Raw genomic sequence first — 16,026 nt, forward strand, 5'->3', positions numbered from 1 at the left:
TTGCTCAAATGTTTATTGTGTTTGTGTTTTTTTTATTTTGTGAACAGGGTTAGCTGTGATCTGTCAGGGTTTTGCTTTAGTTTCCTCTCAAGGGATTTGATCTTACTTTCTTGGGCATCTAAATGTAGGTCATCCTGCTTATTTTTCATGGACATGAGTTTAATCATATGTCCCCTCTCAAGGGATTTGATCTTGCTTTCTTAGTAATCTAAATGTAGGTCATCTGGCTTATTTTTCTTGGGTACAAGTTTAATCATATGTCCGCCAATGGTGGATTTAAGGGCATCCCAAATTATTAAGGAGTTTTGGCCGGGTTACTGTTAATGCCTAAATATTGTTAATTTTATAGGAGATTGAGATGCATGCATGGTCAGATATAAATATTGTTTCAATTGAGGAATTGGAAGTGATTGTCAAGTGATTTGTTCACTAAGATGTAGTCGATATGAGAAAATGAGTTGTGAGGGTGAGAGAAGAAGGTGTAATTCTTGCCGGTGGGATTAGGCACTCTCCAAATGTCTTTCAGTCTGTGGGGTTTGCCTAGGTTGAGCATTTATCATTTGCTCGGTCTGAAGGAGCAGCTGGAGATTCTATCAGGATTCCGTTCTGTGAAAGTAACAGTCGCTGCCTACAATTAATCTGAATCCAACAGGAATGGATGAGATTTTTAATTCAATTGTGTCCAGAAGTCAGGAAAGATCATTATTAGGGCCGTATATATTTACGACGTAAAGCTTTGTATAGTATTTTTGCATTCGGGTTATGAGCCATCTGCCTTCTGGGCCCATATCAGTGGAAATAATATGGAAACTGGAGGTTTTCGAAACATGTGTGGTGACTCTGTTTTTATTTTTAATGGCTGGTGTGCATGTCAAGTCACTTATCCAGTTTTTGCGTAGTATTATTGCTTCTTTGAAGTCCACTTCGGTTTTCTGCAGGGGTGCAATGTCTTCTTTTAGTTTGTGAAAGTAGTCTAGGAAGTTTGGGCATTTAGTAGTGTGGTTTAAGCCCTTTAATTTGAGGGACAAGACATTTAAGTCATGCATTTAGGGAGAGTGATAGTAGTAGTGTTTGTAACAAATCCAGCATGCATGTCTGTCATGGGTAGAGGTAAAGATGACAGCCCCGTGCAGTAGAGTTATATATGGGGACGTCCACAAGGGTAACACTGGGGGAAGGGTGATGAAACAAGGAAGGTTAGGGGTGAGAGGGGTGAGAGGGGTAAGATAGGGAGTAAGGGCCAAAGATGGGGAGAGAGAAGAAAGAATACAACTAGAAATAAAAGCCAATTTTAAGGAGACAATAACCCACCCTAACCCACCCCACTCAAGCGAAAACATACGGCTAGGCGGTGGAGGCCACAAGGAGCCAGGACTAATAACTACAATGCTGTATAGCTATGTTGTGGAAGGTGATGCTAATAATTTTAAATAAGGCTTATGCCTAAATGATTTTAATCAGAGATTAGTGGCTAACATCAAGCGTTGTGGAGTTGCTGAAGGTGTGTTACATAGGTTCATGTGGCAATACATAAGCAACTACAGTGATTTGCAAGAGTATCCTAAATTACATTTATTTATTTTATTTTATTTGAAAAGTTTTATAAAGTGAAAACATGACCCGTCAGGTTAAAAGAGGGCTGCACATATAAGTAAACCATAAAAAAAGTTAAACAGACAGAAGGTGGTCATATTAGATATAAAGAATCAAAGCATTGCATAGTTGAAAGGTATATCCATGCTGTAAACATGAAAGAAAAGTTAGTTTGGTGACTTCAAGTCTATAGTTGCAAGAAGCTTTTCAGGAACAATCCTTTGACTTCCTTTTTGATGTATTTGCATATGCGTTTTCATATAGAAGAACAATAACTGTTGCTAACAGGAGTTTCTTGGTAGCAGTTACCCATGGGAATTTTTATGAGAAAGGGTAGAACAAATGGTATTGGGAGACAACATTACAACACAATAACATAACCAACAAGACATTCATCCTGTACTGGGTCAGACGAACCAGCAGCAGCAGATGGGGACAGTGGCAGCAGCTACCAGACAGCCCTGTGGGAAGAGCAAGTCCACTAATGGATAGTCCCCTGTAAACCCACGAGCTTACTACCAGGGGGCAAGGAAAGGCATCACCACCCGTTTGCCTCTTCCGATCTAACTGTGATGACCAGATTCCGTGATTCCCAGTTCCCCAGTGAGTAACGGCGGATCAAGCTACATACTCAAGGGCCTGGGCTCGAACTGGCCCCTGGGGCAACTTGAGCCAGTAATTGGAGTCCCCCACAAGTCTTGTGCAGTGTCCTCGGCAATGTGTGTCCTCCTCAGCGCAGGGATTGCTCAGGGCACAGTGTGTGTCACCCACCAGTGCTAGGCCTGGGCCCAACATGAACCCCAGACCACCTGTGCTCTGCGTCCCACCTTCTGCTCACCTGGACATCGACACCGGTGCTCAACCTGCTGCGCACTCTCAGAATATGTGACTTAGCCAGCAGGATCCTCAGCCAGGTGGGATTTCACAAACCTGGGTACAGCAGTCTCCGCCAAGTCACCTGGGGAACCTCCTGATGCAGGTAATACAACAGGGCACTCTTGGGCGAGAGGTTGCAGGGCTCCTGCCACAAAAGTTTGTCGAAGCTCAGGGGCCTCATCCTCCACAGCTTCCGTGCAGTGCCCATCCTCTGGCCTGTGGTGCAGAGTCGCAGCTCACCATTGGCAATCTCCTCCGTGCTCCCCTGTGTAGTGGTGGCATGTGTTATGCAATGCAGACCTCCCTACGTTGGTGCCTCTGCCGATCACAGCTTCAAGGGGTGCCAGGCTGTCTTCTCACACAGGTCAGCAACATGTCTGCATGTGACCTGCCAGACTGCACCACCAGGTAAAGGCGTTCAACAATGCATCAATGTCTACTGCCATGGCCCAAAGGCTTGGTCCTCACTGGCCACAGCAACTCCACAGCACCTCCGCCTCCCACTCCGGGTCTCAGATGCAGGCACAGCAAGGCCTATGGGCCCAGGGGGGCTGTCCATGTTTCCAAGCTTCTGCTACCATGGTGTCGCAAGGGAAGCGCTATGGAAAGTGATGCATCACTGGTTTTGCCCAGCAATGCGCCTCTCTACATACATGTAGCCCTGAATCTGCATTTCCTCTTCCCCTCGGACTCTGGCTTGTGATCCTGGCTGTTGAGGAGCTTGCGGGGGTTGTTTGCCTGTACTGAACTTGGCCATGGCTGCTCCATTCTGCATGCCATTGTTTTTATTTAATTGTTATCATTCATTGTGGCCTTTGGAGCTAGTATGACACTCATGGTGTTTATCCACAAGTTGTAATGCCTTTCATGAACAATTTGCATTAGAAGTGGGAATCAGGCAATTTTATTATATATGGTTGTTCAGGGTAAGGAAAAAAATCCTTCAGGCAGTGATTACATTTCTAGTACATCCTTAGTGTGATAGGATAGCAAGACATTATGTAGGTTAGGCATGTAATTGGCATGCAGAGTGTAAACCTATGTAATAATGTTTTGCAATGTTTTTAATTTATTCAGTTTGTTTGCCAAATAATTTATCAGAGTTAGACAACAGTATACACCGATTCTGTAATGGCACTCTTAATTGTTGTTACTTAATTGTTCTCATTATTGGGTGCAACATTATTACAACGAGGGCTGCACCACACATGCCATTACCATGCATGCACTACAATGAAAACTATTACAAGCAGGTTTTTAATACATGTTCAGCAGAAGTCGCTACCACACAGTGTGGACATTACAGTGTCGATAAGTGTATGTTGGTATTTTATAAATATAGGAAATAAGTTATGATTTTGCTTAAAAATTTAATTATCTAAATGTTAAAAATAAATACATTTTAATTTATAGTTCAGAATTTACTAATTTAAAATATATTGAAGTACATTTAGATTAATTTAAATGCATAGAATTGATTCAGTTCAAAGTTAACAGTTATAAAATAAATTAATTAACATGAATGACAGTAAATCAATTTTTCTTTTAAATAAAATAGAGTTGATTTAATTTAGTATTAATAAATAATATTAAGTCTAAAGGTATAATTACACTAATTTAATTAAAAGTAGTGTGAATTGAGCAATTAATATGTTATAAATTGATTTTATTGTATTTCGTATTTTTTTTTAGATAGAGACAAGAGGAGTATTAAATACACATATTTTTTCATAGAGACTAGATATATACCCTTTGAATTATATATTTATTATACAAATATATTTACATGATACAAACACTTCAGAAACTGGATTTGAGTGGCTGACCCAAATATTTAAAAAAGTGGGGAAGGGCTTTTCCCTTTAAGCAAGAAAAAAAAGTTTGTATTTACAAAAGGGACTTACATACACATATAAATAAACTAAAAAATAATAATTTGAAATGGGGATTTTAGTTTGTACACTTTCGGCATTCCTCAATTTTTGATACCCTGAGTTTCTGTTGGTTTGTTGTCATTGAGTGTTCTGTGGCTTGCAAGCCATCACCTATCTTTGAAGATGAAAGGCCATTAGAGTTTTACAGGTGTAAGATCAATTGACTATTGTCTGCACAGATTTCACATATGAGGCAAAAGCATTTAACTGATTCCAGGCATTGTACATATTGATGGAGAGTGGGAAGATTATTGAGTCTTGAAGTGCTATTGCTTTGGTGTTATATGGTGTAGATGTGAAAGGATGTGTTAAGTTATTGCTTGATCTGTCCTTAAGGGAGGATAATACCTAGTCAAGGATATTTCTTTAAATATCAATTGGAATTTTGAAAAGTGCCGATACAACAAAGTAGTGCAACTACCCTGTTTCAACCTAGCATGATCATCCCAAGTGGAGATCAGTGCAGATTTGTTATATCTTCCAAGCCAGATGCTTTTTTATTGGTTATATAGTAACATGTTCTGTTCAAGGAATATATAAGAGGTAACTTACCTATTAGCTTTTCCTAAAAATAGTCAGTTTGAGAGTAGCTTTTAATTTTTGGGTCATGCTGTGTTCGGGTTATTTTTTTTTTCTTAATGAGTGAAAATATGTAGGATATCTTGAGGTCTGCTGCAAATGTGCCCGTGGCTAATGAAGACAATTGAGGTGATCTGCTACTTGAGGCATTGTAATTGCAAACCTGAATTCTTCCACCCTCCTGTTCACCTCACATTTCCAGTCACATTTCATACTTCTCAATAATTGTGAATACCCTTTTAAAGTGCTAATAAACATTTTAGCCATTATGTTGTCGTGTAGTTTCCACTAATCAGTAGGAACAGCACGTTTGCTGACAACATCAACTTAGGATGGTGCCAGACTGATTCCATGCACCCCTGCAGGATATGTTATACCTTGGATCAGCTAGCTCAATGTGCCAACATTAGCCCCCTAGGCAGGGAGCGAACCGTTCTGGCAACTACTGAACATGACGACTCTGTTCCCTCAGGAACTGTGGAGACATACCTAAAACTTTTCGCTCAGTCACTCAACGTTCTCTTTCTCTTTTTCACACAAAGAGACGTTTTCAATATTTATTGAACTGAAGTGGAGATTGTATAGAATATATGTGTTCTGCAATGATCCATAGACAGAATTAGATGAAAGCTATAAGAAGTGTCAAAACAGTAAATAAGAGTTCCACCATTTTGTCGTGACAACTTATATAGGCATACATATAAAATGTTATAGCAATCTAGCGTACTCCTATAATGCAAACCCTGACCTATGTGTCTAGGGTGCAAATTTGTATTCTGCCAACCCCTTTAGCTGGTGGGTAAGAGTGTATGACCCTGTCTTGTTCCGAACTGGACACCCCTCATGGAGATGTCAGTCGGCTGCTAGGCGAAAGCTCCAGCATGCAGGGACCCCTTGAAGTCAGCAGAAGTGTCTCCTCTGACTACAGGTGGTCCAGAACATGGCGGCCAGACTGCTCCTGGGCATTTCGTCAAGGAAGAGTGTTACTCCTCATCTGAAGTCTCTTCACTGGCTGCCTGTGGTGGCTAGGATCAAATTTAAACTCTTGGTCCTGGCCCATCGTGTCCTCCACGGTCAGGGTCCCCTCTATCTCCAGAGGTGCTTTTCCTTCTATGTCCCTTTGCGGGCCTTGCGTTCTTTGTCCCTCTGCTTTGCCCATGTCCCGTGTTTCAAGCTCCAGAGGGTGGGGGCTGTTCCCTCGTGGTTAAATCCAGCATGGCCTGGAATGCTCTTCCATTTGCTCTTCGCTCCACTCAAGACCTTGCACCATTTAAAAAGAAGCTTATAACACATCTTTTCGTATGATGGTCCCTTCCTCTACCCCTTGGGTTTCGCGCCTGGATACTCACGAGTAGCCGAGCGCATTACAAATGGACATAACATAACATAACATAACACAACATTGTATTAGGAAACACAAGGTTATAAATAGAAAAAGGCATCCTTGCCTTGATGCGCAATTGTGGCCAGACAACCACTGTTTGTATTCCACAGATAGCTGCGTCTCCATATGTACGCAATATTAATGCATTAGAATCACGTACGTGAGGGCCTTGCATATAAGGCCAAGGCAGTGTGATAATATTTTCACGATGTTCTCCATATCAGCAAGACCTGTGTTTCTTAGAAACTAACCCAAGTGTCACAAATGCAAATGTGTGTCAAAATTCGGTGTGACCAAGTGAAGGCAACTTTAGGAAAGAGCCATGTACATGTAAAATGGCACGATTTCCTACCAGACCTAACTCGGGCACATGACACCCTCTCCTGGTACATTGGTTGACTAAGAAGCTATCTAAAGCAAACTAATACATTCACTAAAAATACATCAGCATGTATAAGAGAAAATGCTAAAAAGGTCTATATGATAAAATCACACTAAAACCAGGCACTCATGCTATTTGGAAGCCCACAGCATAAAGGAAGCCAAGTATATATTCAAATATAAAAGCAATAAAAATGAAAGGCAAATTTGAAAAAGAAATTTGTATGTTAAAATCAGGCCGAATAAAAAGTTCCCACCATATGGAGATCCCAGCATCCACAGACGAGGTTCCCAGAGGAACACCTCGGAGCAAAGCGATAGAGCAAATATGTTCCCATTCACCCCCCACCGCACCTGCTGAGGGAGCCAGTACAGCCACCTGATGTTCCGTAGGGACAAAGCTCACATCCAAATCACTAAGTGTGGAGGCAATCCAGAGAAGGTCATAGAACGGGGTCAGGAGCATAGGTATCTGCAGGGAACTGTGGCACAGATATGCCTTCAACGGCTCCACGAGAATGTGTATGACCAAAAGTTCACCAATTGCATCCCCAATCACAAATCAAGGGCACACTTGCAAGCGCAAAAGAGGCAATGGAACACAGGCTGCATGCAATGAAGCCATAACGGCTGAAACAACAGGAACCAATGCTCATCTAATTTTTTAGGCAAAGATATGCCAAAGTAATTCACCATGCATTTACTGTACAACAGGACGTGAGGCAGTGCCAGCTCCATTTAATCTTGAACTGGTAAATCCATTAAGAAGCTAAAATATTAAAATCAATATTCTGGCAACTAAAATCAGGATCAGGGGAAGACCTCCAAGATGCTCCCGAAGATTAAATTGATAAAGGATGCAATAATCCCAAATACTGTCTGGAAGGTGCTGACCAACCCAGAGCCAATGCTCTTGAAAAACACTACAATTCCAGTCGTACTAGACATGTTAAAAATACGTTGGACCAGCTACCCACAATGTTGTGGGAAGTTAGTATGGAGAAGCGCTTGTATCTCCAAAGAGGAACGCGCCACCTGAAGATCAAACTTGTTCGAAGTTAAGACCACATCTTTTTGAAACAATAAGGCTTTCAGTTTGTTCAGGGCGTCAAAGTGCACATTGGTAAGATTAATTGAAGGCCACAGCTTGTCCTCCTTAACTACACGGGCAGGTGGAAATAGAACTTGTGTACAACATGTAACAATGGAAGACATGGTCACCACATAGGGAACAATTGATTTCATTACAAGAACGGAGGCTACATTATGCATTATTCCTTTAATGCAGTCCAAGCAGCCACTTACATCACAATATTAAAAGGTTCTAGAATATAAAAATAGCAACACATGAAAGGCATGAGCCATCAACAATCTACCTCTTTTAAATGCGGCTCCAAGCAGATATGTTCATTTTCCTTCATTACCATTATTCATTTTTATCTCTATTTTGAAGATCCCTTGTGTGTGGCTTAACCCTACCTCCCCTTCCTACTGCCTCTATACCGATCTCCAATTTACTTAGATCTCCCTACACCCCCTTCCCTAGTCCCATCCTTGCTTGACTGACCAGATTAACCTGCCTTTTCTTTCAGCTTATGTACCATTTCTTATGTTTGAATATATTGAAAGATTTTTAGATGTTTAATCGAACCTTAATATTTTGTTTTTTGTGTAAACGATTATTCTTCAATTTCACCCTTGTTCTACTTCCTCATGCCATAATTAGCCTAGCTAATGTCTTTGTTTAACTCCCGTTTTTCATCTCTTTCCACCGATGCAGGCCGCGCACTCCAACGCGGCTCTGCATCGCTACCTTTTATTATTTCTGATTTCATCCACTAGTAGTTATTATTTTCCAAACTTATTCATAAAAAAAAGGGTGTTAGCAGGAATCCCTCATTTAACTGGCCTTTTCAACATTAATTATAATAAGAGAGGAATTATTCTCTTGACATTCCTTCATCTATAAACCTTGTCACTATTATTAAGGGAAATCCTCCCTAATTATCTTTCATTAAAGGGCTTTACCACTTTTTACAAGTTAACATTTTCTATATACCATGTCTGACTCTGCCCCTACTCCTAATATAGACAACAAAGCCCTGCAAAAAATCCTTCATAAGGAATTGAGGTCCTGCATGTTTGAGACCTTAAGTCAGATCATGTCACTCCCTGATGAGAACGAAATCTCAGAAATTCTAAACCCCTACTCTGACAAGATCACTGAATTAAGGGGTAAAAGACTTAAGAAAAATAAAAACATTGATAAGAGCAATATAGGAGGTCCAAGCACCTCATCAATTCAGGGAGGTCTTAGCACCTCAACTTCCAATGGAGGTACTCGCACCTCGAACTCCCAAGGTGTCCCTAGCGGCACAACTTATCTGGGTGTCCTTAGTGGCACAAAACATCTGGGTGTCCCTAGTGCTCTTTACAATATGGGAGATAATGAATTTAATGATATAGAATCCTCCACACACCTGATGAGTATGTTCTTGATCTTGATGAAGATGATCAAGAATTGTACAATCTATAAGAGGAACTCCTATCATCCTCTAAGGACATTATCCTTGACCCCTTAGGGGAAGAAATGTTTTCCCCATTAAGTCTGAAACACCCAAGAAGTTAAGAGTGGTTCCCTTAGGACCAGGTTGCAAAATTCATAAAAAAATGGATAAGAAACCTCTTAGAAAGGGACACTCGTAACATCCTTAGAGCTGAATGCTCTAGACCTTCTAGTGAGGATAAAATCTGCTATACCCCCAATTTGGTCCCTGAACTCAATAAATTCCTATTCAAACTTGGCCGTGATCCAAGAAAAGGGATGAAAAATCCATGAAAGGGTGCCAAGACCGTCTTCTCGACGTACTGTGACCATTAGCCAGAATCCTAGATTCCGCAGATGACAACCGCATCAATGGCACCCCTCTCAACACCAATCTCATCAGGGGATGGAGCCAGAGAGCATTAATTCTACTGGGCAATGCCAACGCTAGGATTAATGCAGAAAGACAAAGAGTCGTTTTGACTAAAATAAATCCAAAACAAACTGACATGGCGGATAAAGAACCCTCGCAAAACCCAAAAGGTTTACTCTTTGGAGAAGACCTCATTCAGGGCCTCATGTAGGTAGCCCAATACCGGTCGGTAACGGCCTATTTTCGGTAAATATACTGTTACCGGCCGGTATTTAGGCTTTTGATATGTAGGGGGATCATTTCTGTATTCGGTAATTTACCGAATCGGTAAAATTACCGAATCGGTAATTTTACCGATTCGGTAAATACCGAATACAGAAATGAGATGTAGGGGGAGTGTGTGGTGGGTGTGGGGATTCGTTATTTACCACCAACTAAAAGTTGGTGGTAAATGACGAATGTCTCAGTTAAGGCATTATTTGGCCCTTAGATGTGTGCAATGTGGCAGACACACATGCCCTCAGGGCATGTATGTGTGCCACATGTGCACACATGCAGGAATCAGGGGTGCAACAGGGTGTCAATGTGACACCCTGCCACCCTTGATTGAGCTCCCCCCATTACCGATTCGGTATTTACCGATTCAGTAATGGTAATTGGCTTCCCATTGATTCCTATGGGCCTCCTAGCCCATAGGAATCAATGAGATACAGGTTACCATTACCGAATCGGTAAATACCGATTCTAAAATACCGACACTTACCGAATCGGTATTTTTTTACCTACATTACATTTACCGATTCATAAATACCGAATCGGTAAAATTCGGTATTTAAGAATCGGTAAATGTAATTTACCTACATATGGCCCCAAATCTTTGGGGAAATACGTCTCCACTTTCACCGCCCTGGACAAGGCACAGCAAAATATGCGCAGAGTTTTCAATCCTAACCTTTTTGGGTGGGCCAGAAGATGGGGCCTCTCTTCCGGCTGCTTTAATCAAAGGCCATTTCCAAGATTCTGTGGTTTCGGAAGAGGGTATCAGCAGTACAACGTGCCTCAATTTTATCCCTAGAGAATTTGAGGCCAACGCATCAGAGGATTTAGATCAAGTGGAACCTTAATCTCAAACAACCCTGCAAGTGAGAACTCTCTCCCCTCTCCCTTCTCCTTCTTTCCCCCAAAAAGTGGGTGGCAGACTCAAATACTTCCTTCACAATTGGAGATTGATCACTCAAGATCCTTGGTTCTTAAACACTGTCAATGGGTTTATGATAGATTTGACTCACATACCTTTGCAAACTTCTTTCCCGAGAGACATGCCTCTCTCTCCAGAGCAACAAAAAATAATAGAGAAGGAGATCTCCTCTATGCTTCAGAAAGGAGCCATAATAGAGGTCCCATTAGAAACTTGAAGATTTATAAGCACACTCTTTCTTGTAAAAAAGAAAGACAAAGGTTGGAGACCTGTCATAAACGTAGGAGAACTAAACAAATATTTGGTTTACAGACACTTCAAGATGGAGGGCATCCATCTCTTGAGGGATTTACTTCTAGAGGGAGACTGTGTAGTCAAAATGGACCTAAAGGATGCTTACATCACCATTCCTATGGCTGAATCCCACCAACCCTTTCTTCAACTTGTCTGGAAAAATCACCTTTACCAATTTCAGGCTCTCCCCTTCGGACTCTCCTCGGCCCCTTGGTGCTTCACCAAGGTCATGAGAGCTGTTGCCTCATCTCTATGAATAAGGAGCATTTGTTTAATCATTTACTTATACGACATTCTTATAATGTCTCAAGATCCTTCACAACTAGCCAAAGACCTGAAGACTATGATGGATCTCCTAGAAAGTTTAGGATTCATCATACATAAAGAAAAATCAATTCTCTCCCCTTCCAGATCTCTGGAGTTCCTAGGTTTCACAGTAGACACATTGAAATGTCTCCTTTTACTACCTTCCAAAAAGATTACCAAAATCAGGAAGGAAATAAGACACGTCCTTAAACAGCAAGACTTATCTCTGAGAGAGCTAGCCAGACTTCTGGGTCTCCTCCCCTCCTCCATCCATGCCATCTTTCCCGGTCCCCTCAACTATCAGGCCCTTCAAAGGGTAAAGGCTAGAGCCCTAAGATCTGGCCTTTGGTACGGAGATCGGTCTGGATCAAGAAGCCAAATCGGAACTAGCCTGGTGGCTCGAGAACCTAGACGCGTGGAACAGAAAAGCAATCTTTGGTTCAAAATCAGAGTTTGTTTTAGAACCAGATGCGAGCCTTAATGGCTGGGGAGCTTGCCTTCTCAATCAGAACACTGGTGGTATCTGGTCACAAGAGGAATCATCTCACCACATAAATTATTTATGTTATGTTAGATATTTTTATAACGCGCAATAGTTACTCCAGAGAGTGTCCCAGCGCGAAGCCAAGAGAGGAGACAACAAAAGTAAATGACTACGGGAACAAATGAGTTTTTAGAAGTCTCTTAAAGCATAGCGGGTCCTGAGTGTTACGCAGAAAAAATGGAAGAGCATTCCAAGCCAGGGAGGCTTTAACAGCGAGCGAACCGCCCCCCACCTTGGACCGGGAGAAGCGTGGCACCCTAGCCAACAGAAGAGCTGAAGAGTGCAGTACTCTAGTCGGAACATAAAAGGAGAACCGCCTCTGGAGATAAATGGGGCCGAGATTGTAAAGGGCCCGGTGGGCAATAATCAAAGCTTTAAATTTGACCCTCTCCACCATGGGCAACCAATGCAGGGCGCGAAGATGAACACGTACACTACTCGTTCTGGCGATTCCAATAAGCAGCCTTGCGGCCGCATTCTGGATCACTTGCAGTTTATTCATGGAGTAGCCGGGGAAGCCGACATACCGGGCATTGTCAAAGTCCAAACAAGACAAAACCAACGCCCGAATGACCGTTTCCTTGGCAGACCTTGGGAGAAGGGGGAGAAAACTCCTAAGAACCTTGAGAAGGCCAAAACAACAGCCTGAGATCTTATTCACCTGGACAGAGAATGAGAGGTTATCCTCAAACCAGACTCCTAAGTTTTTAGCGAGATTCCCATTAGAGGACGGAGGGGGGGAAATCAGGGGGCCAGATCATATTTCTAAAGTCCGAGGGGAAGTTGCCGTAAAGAAGGATCTCCGATTTGTCTTCATTGCACTTGAGTTGGGCTCTGGCAAGCCACCCAAATACCGAAGACAAACACTTCTGCACAGGCAGAACAGAATCATCCCCCTTGCCCCATGTAAAAAGGAGCTGGGTGTCATCAGCATAGGCTATCACCTTAGCCCCCAACTCCTCGGCCAAAAAGACCAAAGGGGTAACATAGATGTTATAGAGAAGGGGGCTAAGGGAATAGCCTGTAGAGACCTCCTGCAGGGACGAGGCTGCCGGTGGCAGCCAAACCTGTTGGGCTCGATCCTCCAGAAAAGACATCAGCCAGGCCAAGGCCAATCCAGAGACCCCAATCTCAGAGAGGCGGGTAAGCAGCTTGGAGTGCGGCACCGTGTCAAGAGCCGCTGACAAATCAAGCATAACCAAGCTGCTCTACCACCGTCATCTAAGCAGTCACGGATTGCTTCAGAGATCTCAACTAACGCTGTAAGACGCCCGAAACCCAGACTGAGCTGGATGAAAAGCATCAGATTTTTCCACAAACTCAGTGAGTTGTCTGGTCACCACCTTCTCACAAACCTTGGCTAGGCTAGGGAGAAGGGAGATTGGGCAATAATTGCTGGGAATCGAGGGGTCAAGGGACGGTTTCTTCAATAAAGGAAGAATTTTGGCCTGTTTCCACTCCAGCTTAACCCAAGCCTCCCGAAGGGAGGCATTGATAATAGCGTTGACCTCGGGATTAATAATCTCCGCTACTGCTGCCAGCAGTCTAGCTGAACAGGGATCTGAGGGAGAACCAGACTTAAGGCCCTTGAGTATTTTCAGAGAACTTGCGAGGTCAACAGGGGAGAAGGCTAACAAAGCACGTTTCAAAGAACCCTGTGGAGGCACAGTCAGCCCATCACCCACAAGAGAGTCCGCACACGCAGAAAAAGTCTGCTGGATCAAACAAATTTTGTCCAGGAAGAAGCTAGACAGGGTATTGCACCAGCCAACCGTAGCCGGGCCAGTTAAAATTAGAGCGGCAGGAGACGTAAAACTCTGAACAATATGGAAAATCTCCTTAGTATTGTTACGAGCCTGCTCAATGCGGTCGGTAAAATATTGCTTTTTGGCCTGGAGAATGGCTGAATAATAGATTTTTTGTCTTCCCCTCAAAGCAACCTTAGCCAAAGGACAATAACCACGGCGATGCCAAATCCGTTCAAGCTTTTTACAATCCTGTTTAAGCAAGCGCAGATCAGCAGAAAACCAGGGCTTCAACGGCGAGACTCTCGAGGAGCTAGAGGAGGTGGGGTAGCAAGCAAAGTCATAGACTTAACTAACCAGTTCGTGAAGCTCACGAGACTCCCCTCAAGATCACCAGTAAGGGTCGGCCTAGAGGCCGCCAGGGCCCCAGCCAAGGTGGCGGGAACGTTTAGAACTAACGGCTGGGCTTTACGCCCTCATGAGCTTCAAACATTCTCTCCAGGGGAGGTCAGTCATTCTAAAGATGGACAACATCTCAGCGGTAGCTTATATAAATCGTCTGGGAGGCACCAAATCTGCGGACCTCTCCAATCTAGCAAAGAAACTTTGGATGTTCTGTCTGGAACACAAGATCGCTCTCAAAGCGGAATATCTTCCGGGGAAATCGAACATCTCTGCAGACTGGAACTCGAGATTCCTGTTAGATCACAGCAATTGGAAACTGAATGTTTCCGTGTTCAGTACCCTTAACAAGATCTGGGGCCCTCTAGAGATAGACCAATTTGCGAGCAGACTAACCTTTCAACTGGAGAACAACTTCAGCTGGATGCTCCACCCAGGTGATCTAGCAGTCAATGCCTTACTACAATCTTGGAAAGTAGCCAAGGTGTACGCATTCTCTCCCTTTGCCATGATTCAGAAAGTTCTTCAGATAGTGAGGCAGGATCAGTGCTTCCTTGTCCTAATAACTCCCTTTTTGCCATCCCAAGCATGGTTCCCCACCACTCTAGAACTAGCTTGCAACCCCCCCTTCTTAATTCCTACCCTAGAGAATCTTCTTGCAGATGTAGAAGGAGGAGTTCACCCCCTAATTCAGAACAGGAGTTTAACCCTTCTTGCCTGAAGAGTTTCAGGAGATCCAATGAAATCTCAGGACTTTTGGCGACGGCTGCAACCCTCCTCAGAGAGTCTTGGGCCCCAGGCACTCACTACAGGTATAACAACATATGGAGAATCTGGGTACGTTGGTGCCTGGAAAGGAACCTGAATTCCTCGGAAGCACCTATTGTTGACATAGTTAACTTCCTTGTTAAACAATTTGATAAAGGCCTCAGCTATAGAACTATCAATTGCTATAGATCGGCTATTTCTGCTGGTTATGTCCTTGTCAATGGTAAAACGGTAGGTAAAAATGTCATTGTTTGTAGGGTGATGAAAAGCATTAGTTTAAGAAGACCTCCTAAACCTAAATGTCAAAGTCTTTGGGATGTCAAACTAATCCTTGATCTTTTCAATATCTGGCCTGTTAATACTCTCCCCAATATAAAAAAAAAAACCAAAAACCTTTCCATTAAGCTGGCTACTCTACTATGCCTAATCTCATGCAGAAGGGTCTCTGATGTCAAAGCCCTGGAGATTACGTATAGATCTTATAACATGTTCGGAGTTAAAATTGAGATTTATAGAAGAACAAAGACTATGTCTGATTCAATCTTTTACCCACGTTTTGATTTATGTCCAAAACTTTGTGCTGTGGACTGCATGAGAGAGTATGATCACAGAATGTTTGCTCTTCGCCCTCAGGATGTTAACCAATTACTTATATCCTTTGTTAAACCCCACAAAGGCATAACCTCAACCTCTATTGCTAGATGGGTTAAGACCGTTATGAGTTTAGCAGGTATTGACTTAAAGAAATTTCAAGCTCACTCCCTTAGAGGTGCTAAGGCCAGTAAATCTCTCTGATCTGGAGGTAAGTTGGACGACATTCTCAAAGCTGCTCACTGGTCAAATGCTAGCAACTTTGCACGTCATTATTGCAAGCCTATTGAACATATGTCTGATGTTGTTTTGCAAAGCTACCAACATGCATAATGTAGCCTCCGTTCTTGTAATGAAATTGTGATTCTCATATTACCATGACTAGAGAATCTGGATTTCATTAAAGACACGGAGGCTGACATTATCCCTCCGATCCCACCCCTTGGTGGTCTTACAATGATTTAATGCTGTTTTTGTTACAGTTTATTACTGTACTTTTTATTAACAGTACTT

Source organism: Triturus cristatus, chromosome 7 (assembly GCF_964204655.1).
Source record: "Triturus cristatus chromosome 7, aTriCri1.1, whole genome shotgun sequence".
Taxonomy (NCBI): Eukaryota; Metazoa; Chordata; class Amphibia; order Caudata; family Salamandridae; genus Triturus; species Triturus cristatus.